Source organism: Drosophila suzukii, unplaced genomic scaffold, assembly GCF_043229965.1.
Source record: "Drosophila suzukii unplaced genomic scaffold, CBGP_Dsuzu_IsoJpt1.0 scf_9, whole genome shotgun sequence".
In the NCBI taxonomy this organism is placed as follows: Eukaryota; Metazoa; Arthropoda; class Insecta; order Diptera; family Drosophilidae; genus Drosophila; species Drosophila suzukii.
Window position 1 is genome coordinate 91,793 of NW_027255941.1, and position 12,269 is coordinate 104,061.

Sequence of the window (12,269 nt, forward strand, 5' to 3'; positions counted from 1 at the left end):
ACCAGGACACACGAAGAAATGACCAATGGTCACCACCACACCAAGCCAGACGACAGCAGGCAACAGACGCACTACGCGGAGGCCAATAGACACCACCACCACAGCAACAAAGACAGCCAAACAATACCTTGAGAAGGCCTCCAAGCAACACACAGAGACCACAAGATGCCACCCATATCACAGACCCGCAGGAGGCCTGTCGGAAATGCGGTGGGAACGGACACTGGGCTAGAGGATGTCGAAACTAGCGGCTATTATTTTGCTGGATATGCGGCAAGGTGGGTGTCAGGAGCGTCGATTGCTGCCAACGATCGGAAAATGGCCAGTGATCTCATAGAGCATTAATAGAGCCCATAAAGCTTCCCCATCGTGATGGTAAAAAAGAAGACATGCAAGAGGAGACTGTGTGTCGACTTCAGACAGATCAATGCGAAGTCAGTGAAGGATGCCTACCCATTGCCCCGCATAAACTACATCCTAGATCAACTAAGGGAAGCGCGATACATCAGCAGTTTGGACCGGACATTGAATACTGGCAGATCCCACTGGAAGAGAGTAGCAGGCAATGGCGTGTTACAGTGGAGGATAATGCCGTTTGGACTTCACTCGGCGTCGGCAACGTTTCAGCGAGTTTTCGACCAAGTAATTGGCGCCAAGATGTCGCCTCACGCATTCGCTTACCAGGATGACATAATAGTGATCGCTCGCACGCTGGAAGAACACAAAATAAACCTTAGAGAAGTGTTCCGGCGTCTAAAGGAGGCAAACCTGAGGCTGAATCCAGAAAAATGACAATTCTTTAAGAAGGAACTGCTGTACCTGGGACATCGAGTGACTAGCGAGGGAATAGGAAACGATCCAGAAAAAGTAGCCGCCATCGCTGAACTGGAACCGCCATTGACCGTCAAAGAGCTCCGGCAATACCTAGGAGTAGCGTCGTGGTACCGCCGATGTGTACCAGATTTTTCGAGAATCGTCAAACCCCTGAATGACCTGCTGCGCAAAGGCAGTAAGTGTGAGTTTGCACCAGAGCACCATATGGCGTTTGAGGAAGCATAAAGAGATGAGAGAGCATACACAAAGGGTCAGCTAAAAGTGGTGGCTGACGCATTCTCAAGACAACTACTACCAGAGACGCTACGAGGATCAAAAGAGGCATCGGCAACAATAGCTTCAAGAAGGTGCAGCTGGATCAAGGACATGGACGAAAAGACAAGTCCCAACCGCAGAAGTACCCGGACTACGTTATGGATGGTGAGACACTGTACAGAAACATAACTCACCGAGCAGGCAGTGAAGACGTCGCGTCAAAGAAGATGTGCGTCCTAAAGTCACTACGGGAAACAGTGTTGAGGGAAAACCACGACGCACCGTCTGCGGGACACGTAGGAAGCCAGAGGACAATTGCACGGTTGGCAGCCCGATACTACGGGCCAGGCATGCATAGAGACGCTCGAGACCACGTAAGAAAATGCGAGAATTGCATGCGGTTTAAGCCCAATCAGATGCAGGCGGCCGGGAAGATGTTGACCCAAGTGCCGGAGGAACGTGGGCCACGGTATGTGCAGACTTCGTTTGACCCCTACCAAGATCTAAGAACGGGAACCAAATGCTGCTGGTCATGATAGACAGATTTTCGAAATGGACGGAACTGGTGCCCCTACGCAGTGCGACAGCGCAGCTCAAGAAGGCGTTTAGGGAACGCATAATCGCAAGGTACGGGATCCCGACGGTGGTCATATCGGACAACGGAGTGCAGTTTGCAACCGCATCTTTAAAAGTTTCCTGGCAGAGATGGGTAGTCAACAATTCACCGCACCATACACACCACAAGAGAATCCGACCGAACGAGCAAACAGAACAGTCAAGACCATGACCGGCGTTTCTTACCCAGGGCAGGAAACCACGTCTACCCAGCAGCCTGTATGATAAGGAAACCCTAGGCACTGGACGAGCTACGGAGACCCCTGAGGAAAATGCCAACAAACTGAGGGAGCTATTCGAGATCGTACGGCGAAATATGGAAAAGGCATCCCAGCACCAAGCCAGATACTATAATCTGAGAAGGAGGCAATGGTCACCAGCGGTGGGTGACATAGTGTGGACCAAGGAACATCACCTGTCCAAAGCGGCTGAAGGATTCGCTGCAAAACTAGCCCCGAGGTACGATGGCCCTTACCACGATGTAGATTTCGTCTCTCCAGTGGTCTGCAAAATTCGCCACACACAGTCGAAGAAAGAAAGGACAGTTCACGTTGGCGAGCTCAAGCAACAACAAAACGAGCAGACAGCAGCAACGTCAGATGACTAACGACAGGTACGAGGCGACACGATTAGGCGACAGACCGAAGCGAGAGTCATCCATAAAACTCAGTTCAGAGCAAATAATGTAATGTGCATTTACGTATAAATTCTGGCGAAGATGTTAACTTTTAACGGAGTGCCCATGCAACAAATAGATGTACCCTGGCTTTGGCCTAACGGCAAATGGTCGTGGTGGTGTTGCTACTCCTTCAAACGAAACGCATACAATTATTCTCGCTGAAAGATGATCTTGCTTGCGAAGTACGATAAGCCAATATCAGTTAGATGGAGATGAATAGCAATCGAAATAAAATGTAGCCGATAGAACAGGGAAATACACAGAAAATAAAAGTAGAGGAGTGTAATGATTTTTGCATCCAAGCCGTGTCTTTTGATGCCTATTTATCTCCGATGGTGTTGAGGTACAGATTGCCCTCCCTTCCAATGGTCACACATGTTTCCAAAATAACAAGTTTTGGAGCGACCCCTTCGGCATAAGTGGATTGAGGAGAGCGAGCTAGCCGTGCCGAATAATTTGATGTAAGACATTATCGGCCCTGTTCCAGTTTTCACTTCCGAAAAGTTTGCCTAAAACGGGCTTTGGTTGTCATGGTACGAAAGAAAAACGTTTTTTGTTGAGATGAGGTCTGAACATTCTTTTTTTTTTGTTCTGTGTACTTTGGTAAGAAAGATTATTTATCCGAGATAAATAAACAAATGATTTTGGTAAAAATACCACTTAATTATACCCGTTACTCGTAAAAAGGTGTGTAACAGGTAAAAGGAAGCATTTCCGACCCCATAAAGTATATAAGGGCCGTTCTTTTAATATTTCCGCGTTGGTTGAAAATTGGAAAAAAGATTCCAAATCCAACCTTTTCTTTTCTGTTTTATCTAGAACTAAAAGGCATTGGTCTTCGAAACTATTGTTTCAGCAATGTGGCACGCCCACTCTAACGCCAACAAACCGCCCACAAACTTATAAAAATCGTAAATATGAACGCGATAATCTCAGAAACTATCAAAGATAGAAAAATGGGATCTCAGATTTAGATTTCGTAGCCTTGTACGCAGCGTAAGTTTGCGTCGCGAATATGCCACGCCCACTCTAACGCCCACAAACCGGACAAACCTGTGGCGCCCACAATGTTCATGCTATATACAAAATTTTAACTGAAATGTAGTAGTCCCGTCAATACGTATCAATTAATACAAGGAATAGATTGTCACGTCCTCTCTAACGCCCACAAACCGACCAAACCTGTGGCGCCCACAATTTTCATGCTAGTTACAAGATTTTTACTGAAATGTATTAGTCTCGTCAATACCTATCGATTGATCCATAACGGTTAAATCTATCTACCGCCCACATAACCATATGTTGAGATCAAGGGTAGGTGGCGCATTTCAATCTCGCTTTGCTGCTTACTATCTCCATTTTTCTTTGGTCCCATTAGCTGAGTGTCTGATAGTCGAGGCACTCGACTATAGCGTTCTTCCTTGTTTTTTATAAAAAATTGTTTTCTTAGCCTGAAAAAGCATATTCGAATAATCATGTTATACGTGGAGCTCGGTCTATAAAGGACACATGATTGTCTTTTCCTTTTTCGACTTTGATTTTAATATTTACGGGTTTACGTTAAATAAAACAGTAATCTGGTCGTTTTTATACCCTTGCAGAGGGTATACGAGTTTACGTTAAATAAAACAGTAATCTGGTCATTTTTATACCCTTGCAGAGGGTATATTGATTTCAGTCAGAAGTTTGCAATGCAGTGAAGGAGACGTTTCCGACCACATAAAGTATATATATTCTTAATCAGCATGACTAGACGAGTCGATCTAGCCATGTCCGTCTGTCCGTCCGTTTCTACGCGAAGTAGTCTCTCAGTTTTAAAGGTATCAGGCTGAAACTTTCCCAAAGGTCTTATAACTTTTGCAGGTAGCATTTAAGTCGGAACCAGCCGGATCGGACAACTATATCTTATAGCTCCCATAGGAATAATCGGAAAAGAAATTAAAAAAAATTATATCTTTGTTGTTTTTTAACATATAACCTCCTACGCTTAGAAATAACATTTTTTAATTAGTTTTGAATTTCGAATTAAATTTAAATAAAATCGGACGACTATATCTTATCATATATCATATAGCTGCCATAGGAACGATTGGAAATGGGCGGTGTTTTCTGACTTATTATCTTATACTATTGGGAATATAATTTTTTGTATTTTTACATTTAATAATTATAGCTGCAAGGGTATAAAAGCTTCGGCTTGTTGGAGTTAACTTCCTTCCTTGTTTGGTTTTATTTCTTAGATTAAAAGTCGTCTTCTCAAGTCGGCAGTACAATTTAAAGAAAACTATATTCGTTATATAGTAGCTAGTTGACTTAAGCTGAACTTGACGTCAGCATATTGCTGGCAGAGCGGCTGCGGAAACACCGAAGCCGACAGCAGCGGTTTTGGGTACTTTGCCCAGATGCTAGCGCTGCATTTCTGTTTGGGTGCAGCGATGGGCAGGGGTAGCGGAAGCTATAGCTGAGGCAGCTAGCGTCGCTGACGTTCGGTCTCTCCATCGCTGTCGCTGCGTCGATGTCGTTGTATCTCTGCTGCTGCATCGCTGGTCTCATAACTTAGCGGCTGCATTATTGTAGCCACTTGAGATTGTAGCCACTTAAATGTTTGTTGTCGTTGTGTGGCCGAGAGGGGTGAAGGAAATGGGTCAAGATGAGAGAGGTGCGGTGTCCGGTATCGTAGTGGTGAAGGAAAGGGGGCGCTTGGCCGGTGTTAACTTATAGGGTCTTCCCACAGATATCCATCCACCATCTACGATCCGTTGAACGGATGGTCCATAAGGTTTTGCCGTTTCGAAAATTTCCCAGTTAGTTCTACATCTATATTTGACGGACTACTTTATGCGATAGTTAGGAGATAATTTTGGGTGGAAACCCCAAACTCATCTTCTTGAAAGTGGAAAGTGGAACATTCACTACGAAAACGTAAAGAATGATGACGGGAAACTTTTGAAAATGGAAGGCGACAAAGAAATAGGCATGAACATAAATGCTCTTTCAATTTGTAATAACTCATTGCTTTTAATTTTACAGTCAATAATACGCGAACAGGAAAAAAATAAAATGGGGCCAAGCGGTTGCGCTCCTTCCGCGTGGCAGCATTACGAGTTGCTCCACTCGTTTCTAGGCGCATTCCGCATCCACAATATGGAGCAGAACACCTTGGCGAACGAGAGAATGTCCCCATACTTATATTTATACCGATTACTCGTAGAGTAAAAGGGTATACTAGATTCGTCGGAAAGTATGTAGCAGGCAGAAAATTTCATGCTAGCTAAAAAATTTTAACTGAAATGTATTAGTCTCGTCAATACCTATCGATTACTCTAAAAAAATTTCCCACGCCCACTCTAACGCCAATAACGCTTAAATCTGTCTACCGCCGGTAGGTGACGCATTTTAATCTCTCTGCTGCTTGCATATCTCCATTTCCCTTTGGTCCGATTAGCTGAGTAACGGGTATCTGATAGTCGAGGTACTCGACTATAGCGTTCTTCCTTGTCTTGGTTTAAAATAATCTAAAACACGTATTTATTGCAGATACTAGGGAATACTTTGTGGAGCTCTTAAATGTAGACCCAGATGACAGGGAAACCTCTACCTGCAGAGGTAGTCAACGCAGCACTGCGCTCCCTGCTAAGCGCGCAAGGTGGACCACAAGTCAGAGCTTGTAGAGATAGCTCGAGAAGGACTAGAGGAGCAGAAAGCGCAGACAGAAACATTGTCGAGAATGGCAGAAAGTCAAGCAAAATTCCAATCGGATTTGTTGGAGCTGTTAAGAAAATCAACGAATTCCTAATAAATTTATAATTTATAATAAATAGACCGAAATGAAATGTGATACTATAATAAAATAAAAAACAAACAGATTTATTTCTTATTAACTTAATTTGTTACCATTTAGACAATATTGGGAAATAGCTGCTCTTATTTTTTCTGCAGGTTGTCTAAAATCTGCAGACAAGTTGCCAAGTTTCATTTATAGCGCTGTTATGCTCTTTTAAAATGTTGTGCAAAATGCAGCAGGCTAGAATGACTGCATTATTATTCTTGTAGTGGCTGTCAAGACCTTTCCCAATAAACCGAAATCTTGCCTTTAAATGGCCAAATGCATTTTCTACCACTCGCCTTGCTTTAGACATATTGTAGTTAAAATTTCGCTGTTCTTCGGTTGCAGTTGTGGAAAATGGGTACGGCTTTATCAGCGTTTGGGAAAATCTAAAGGGAGAGTCCCCAATAAGCAGCACCGGAACTTGAACGCCACAAATTTCCCTTGGTTTTTTCGTGAAGAAACGGAGAAGACACCATTTTCCTTGCCAGGCTCGACTTTTGAAATATAGTGGCGCCCAGCAGAGCCGATGTTTACATAGGTAAATCTGTATCTGCAGTAAATTAAAAACACATTGCGTTTAGAGCATTGCTGAGCTCTTAGAAGAAGGCAGTTTACCTGTAATCCACGAGAGCGAGTAGAAGCCTTTGCAGTTGTGATGATGGTTTTATTTCGATTTGACAACCATCTACACATTATACATTGCTAAGACCATGAACTGATTTAATGAATTTATGTCTTACCAATTGCACCTAGACACTGGGGAAATCCGATTGCTTCGAATCGTTTGACACACTCGTCCACTTTTTCTGGAGTAAGATAGTCCGCTGACATGAACTCGCTGGCAAACTCAAAAATGAGGGCCCGGCAAAATTCGTGGAGAACTTCGCACACAGTGTTCCGTGCAACTCCAAAAGGCCTTCCGATGGAACGAAATTACGCTGATGATCCCAAGGTGTACAAGGCTATAGCGATCCGCTTTTCAAGAGGAATGGCATTTCGCCAATTGGTGTCCTTCTTCCGCAAAACACCAAGTCGGTCCACCAAAAACGAAAAGGTACTCTTCTCCATACGAAAGCTCTCTTTGAAAAACTCGTTGTTGCTTTCCGGTAAATCCTTTTCCCAAAATGTCCCGTATCGCTTGTTAATATAAATTTAAGAGCACGTACCAGCATCCACACACTTCGTGGCATTGGCTCTTTGGCAGAAAAAACTCCTCTAAATTGGCTGCCAATAAAAGCTGATTGAACTTCAGATGTTGCTGTTGTACAACAGCCAAAATAGTTGGTAAATTGCTTATATTGGTCTGGCAAAATCCACTTTAACAATTTTTGCTTGTGTTTTTAATAGCCACAGCTGATCTGACAGCTGTTGTCGGATGGTAGATGGTGGATGTGCCCTGTGGCAATCGGAGTTGCTCATTTGTCAAAAATCGCAACCGTTTCGAACGGATAAACTGTATGGGAAATGGGAACTATATGAGAAATTTTATGATGTATGTTAAATCGTCTCGATTTTTTTTTAATTCGTGCCAAATTTTATTTGTGACTCTTTGCATTTCTGTTTTAATTTGTACTTACACGAGGATTTGATTTAATTTTTAACAAACATCATACAATTTATTTTATATATTTTTAGGATACCTTCGATAACGACTTAGTTGTTTATTAGGAATCAATAAACAATAATTTTTGATACAAATTTGAATATTACAGAAACTATAAGGACAACTCTATTTTTAAAGAACGTATAAGAAAAGCACCCATGATTTTAATAGCAAAACAGGGAACTTTGAAATTAAATTGAAAGAGAACCATGGCCGACACCAAGTTCTTTTTTCTTAAGAAGTCGCGGTCTATCGAGGATAATTTTTTCGCGAATCTCGGGGGTGAGTGCCCTAATCTAGAGTATTACCCGATCCTTTTTTTTTTAAATTTTAAACTATATAGCCCTTGAGATTCTTTAACTTTTGATCTATAACGGTTTTTGGCATAAAAATTACAGCTTGGAAGGTATTTAGCGATAAAAAGAGCAATCTGTTTCAGCTCAGTATGTTAAACATGTCATGCTTACATGAATGGTCGAAAACTATGCAACATTAATATGAAGAATAAAGATATTATTAGATACTTTTCATGTAAAAGGAATACATTTAGAAGTTTGTCACCGAACATTAAAGAGTAATTGAGTGCACCGGTCTCCCACTCCTTTCCCATTTCCCGTGAAGTCTCCACTTATATATATAGTTCTGTCACCCAATCAATAAAACCGCGGTCGCTCCCCCGACCTTTGTTAAAACGAAGTTTGAGTCGTCAAACCCCTGAATGTCGTGCTAAGCAAAGGCAGTAAGTGGGAGTGGACACCGGAGCACCAGATGGCGCTTGAGGAAGTTATGGCAAGACTCGTGGCAGACCCGGTACTAGCATGCCCGGACTTCAGTAGAACTTTCATCCTACAAACAGAGAGCACGACATCGGAGCAATACTGACCCAGGACACCGAAAAAAGAGAAAAAGTAATCTCCTACTCGAGCCGAACGTTGAACGGCGCGGAGAAAAGCTATTCAACAACGGAAGAAGTGTTTGGCAATTGTCTGCGCGATCCAAAAGCTTAAGCCGTGCCTGGAAGGTTACCACTTTAAAGTAGTAACCGACCACCTAGGTTTAAACTGGCTCTATAGCATCGAAAGCCCTTCGGGAAGAATCGCCCGATGGGCCCTGGAGTTACAACAGTTCGACTTCGAGATAGCGTACAGAAAGGGTCAGCTAAACGTGGTTTGTCAAGACAACCACTACCAGAGACGCTACGATAATGAAAGGAGGCGACGTCGCCAATAGCTTCAGGAGGTTGCAGCTGGATGAAGGATATGTGCGAAAAGATAAGGACCGAGCCGCAGAAGTACCTGTACTATGTGATGGAAAGCGAGACACTATATAGAAATAAACCACACAGAGCGGGCAGCGAAGACGACGTATCACAGCATATGTGAGGCCAGACATGCATGAGATTTAAGCCAAATCAAATGCAGGCGGCTGGCAAAAGGCCAACCCAAGTGCCAGATGAACCATGTGCCACGGTATGCGCAGAATTCGTCGGACCTCTACCACGATCTAAGCACGGCAACCAAATGCTGTTGGTCCTGATAGATAGATTCTCTAAATGGAAGGAACTAGTTCCGCTGCGTAGTGCGACAGCAGAGTCGCTAAAACGGCGTTTATCGAGCGCTGTCCCGAAGGTGGTCTTAACGGACAACGGAGTGCAGTTTGCGAGCGTGAGAAAATAATTTAGCACCATGCAAAAAAAAATCATAGAGAAATTCATGAGACGTGTCCCGAAATTAAGGAAGAAATATATGTAAAACATAGTTCTAGGTATGAATAGCTTTCGCCGGCCAGGTCAGCTTTTTTGGATGTACATCAAAATTGTGGCCAAAGCCAATAAAGGCAAGCAAGCTGCCGGAGTAGAAAAGGGGAGAGCACATTCGATGAAAAGAGAAGCAGCTGAAAAGTCGTCGTCAAGTCGTCGCCGTGGGATCAAGTCAGAGTATAACAGTTGGTACGTCGGAGGGCTCATCGTCAGTTAGTAGAAGTCGTCTGCAGTCAACAAGTACATAAAGCCGTCCAGTTGGTCTCAAGTTCCGTTCTTCGAAATTCTTTATATCAGTTATCTTTTTCGTGTCAATATTATATATCTATATCCTTTACCATACTAAATAAACCACACCAAGTGCCTTACATATATTTCCCAAATCTTACATTAGAAGTCCAAAAATATATTAATACCTGCATAGTCTGCAATATGTGCAAATATAATAGACATCCAAGTCAGCGAAAACTAATGATAACGGAAACTCCGACCAAATCCAATGATATTATCCATGTAGATATATGGTTTCTCAATAACACATTGTTTTCAACCTGTATCGACAAGTTAATAAAAAAAAATCCACTGCCTGGCCGACCAAAACTCTAAAACAAGCTTGAACACTATACAAACTAGACAATACGAAAAAAAAACTTTGCCGACAATGAGTTTTTTCATTGATATAATATCAATGAAAGCACCGTTGTCGCATGCAGACGTGTATTTATTGTGCCCCGGAAAAAGTATTCAATAAAATCATAAAAGTGCAGTGGCTGGTTTAATAAATCTACTATAACGCGAAAAGACGCTTTCTGCGATGAAATCGCGAATGTGTATATTGATTGGTCAATTAATTAATATAAAACTTAATACTTAAAACTCAAACTAGCTTAATCTCAATTACAAAGAGTCTAAACGACTTTCGCTCACAACGTCAACGAGAGCAAGACGAGAGACGGCTCACAGTACAAAGAAGTAACGCGTACTTCTCTTTTAAAGCAACAGAAAATATTGCAAGCTTTGATCAAGCGCGGTCAATTACCTCCAACTTGACCGAATTCTTAAAAGTAGCGAGCGAGAGAGCGCGTTCTTGATCCCCCTTGCTACTATCTATGTGTCTGCAGCCAAGGAGCGCTGAATGTTCTCCAATGCAGGTATGCAATGACCTACGCTTATCAGCAGTAACTAGCGCCGCAATTTCTTTAACAACGTCAACTGTAACAACAACAGCAACCGCAACTGTATCGACTGCGTGTTTAACGACATCTTCAGCAACCTTGTCAGCAAAAGCTAGCAGCGCAAATATTAGTACGTATGCCGCTGCACTGCCCGAAAAACAGAACAAAAACAATGAATATGTTAAGTCGCCTATGCAGACTGGTATGAATCGGTACATCCAAATCAAAAGGAAGCTGTACCCATTAAATTCCCAACGCAAAGTAACCCGTGGTAATGCTAGCTTAGCTGCAATAGAAACGCCCATGAATACAAAACGATTTAAAATCTTGAAAGACGCTTCTGACGTTGAGGAGGCCGAGTCTACCGAAGTCGAAAAAAGGAAGCCAAAGCCTCCGCCTATTTATATTCGATATAAAAGGTTCAATGTTCTTGTCAACAATATCATCGAGCTTATTGGAGCCACATAATACCCCTTGTAACGGGCAACATTCAAGAAACAAAAGTTCAAATGAAGTCTGAAGATAATTACAGAGTATTATCGAAATATCTTACCGAGAATAAAAATAACTTTTACACGTTTTTAACCAGAAAGCAGCAAGGGCCCTCAAGTCGTACTTAAGGACGTAACGCCTGCGGATATAACAAAGGCGCTACAAGAGAAGGGATTTACCGCTATGACAGTCTTCAATATCCTCAACAGGGATAGAAAGTCACAACCACTCTTTAAGGTAGAGCTCGCACAAGCAAAGAAGCCTGTAAAGAAATACGAAGGGCACCCTATATACAATCTTCAGTTCCTGTTGCACCACGGAATTGCAGTTGTGCAGTCGCACAAAAGCAATGGCCCGGTACAATGTGCGAACTGCCAAGAATATGACCATACAAGTTCGTACTGTAAACTGCGCCCGGTGTGTGTAGTGTGTATAGTTTGTGGAGAGCTTCATGACTCCGCACACTGCCCAGCGGGCAAAGATGACTGCAACTCGAAAAAGTGAGTCAACTGCGATGGCAAACACACTGCTAACTATAGAGGTTGCCCAGTTTATAAGTAGCTGAATGGTCGCATCCATCAGAGATGAACTACTGCCCGCACCCAAAATATACAGTTGACAGCTTCCCGATCAAGCCCTGAAGTTTTCTTCTCGACTACAGCCAGATCCTCACTAGGACCCATAAACTTTAACAAAAATGTGACATTCGCAAGCGCTTTAAAATCAGGGCTGCCTACCCCAGTCCCAAAAAGGTCATCTCTGCAATCAGCATATTAAGAACCGAACACGGCTCAGCAGCATCAATCGCCGGAGCAGCCAAAAAGCAACTTTGGAGCTATGATATGCAGCCTGCAACAAAGCCTTACGGAGTTTATGTCGTTTATGCGCACAACTATGCAAGATTTAGTGCGAAACCAAAATCCACTGATTCAAATGCTGTTTTTACAACAATCCAAGTAATGACTTTCCTACGGATATCTACGTGGAACGCTAACGGCGTTTCACAACATAAACTGAATTTAGCTCAA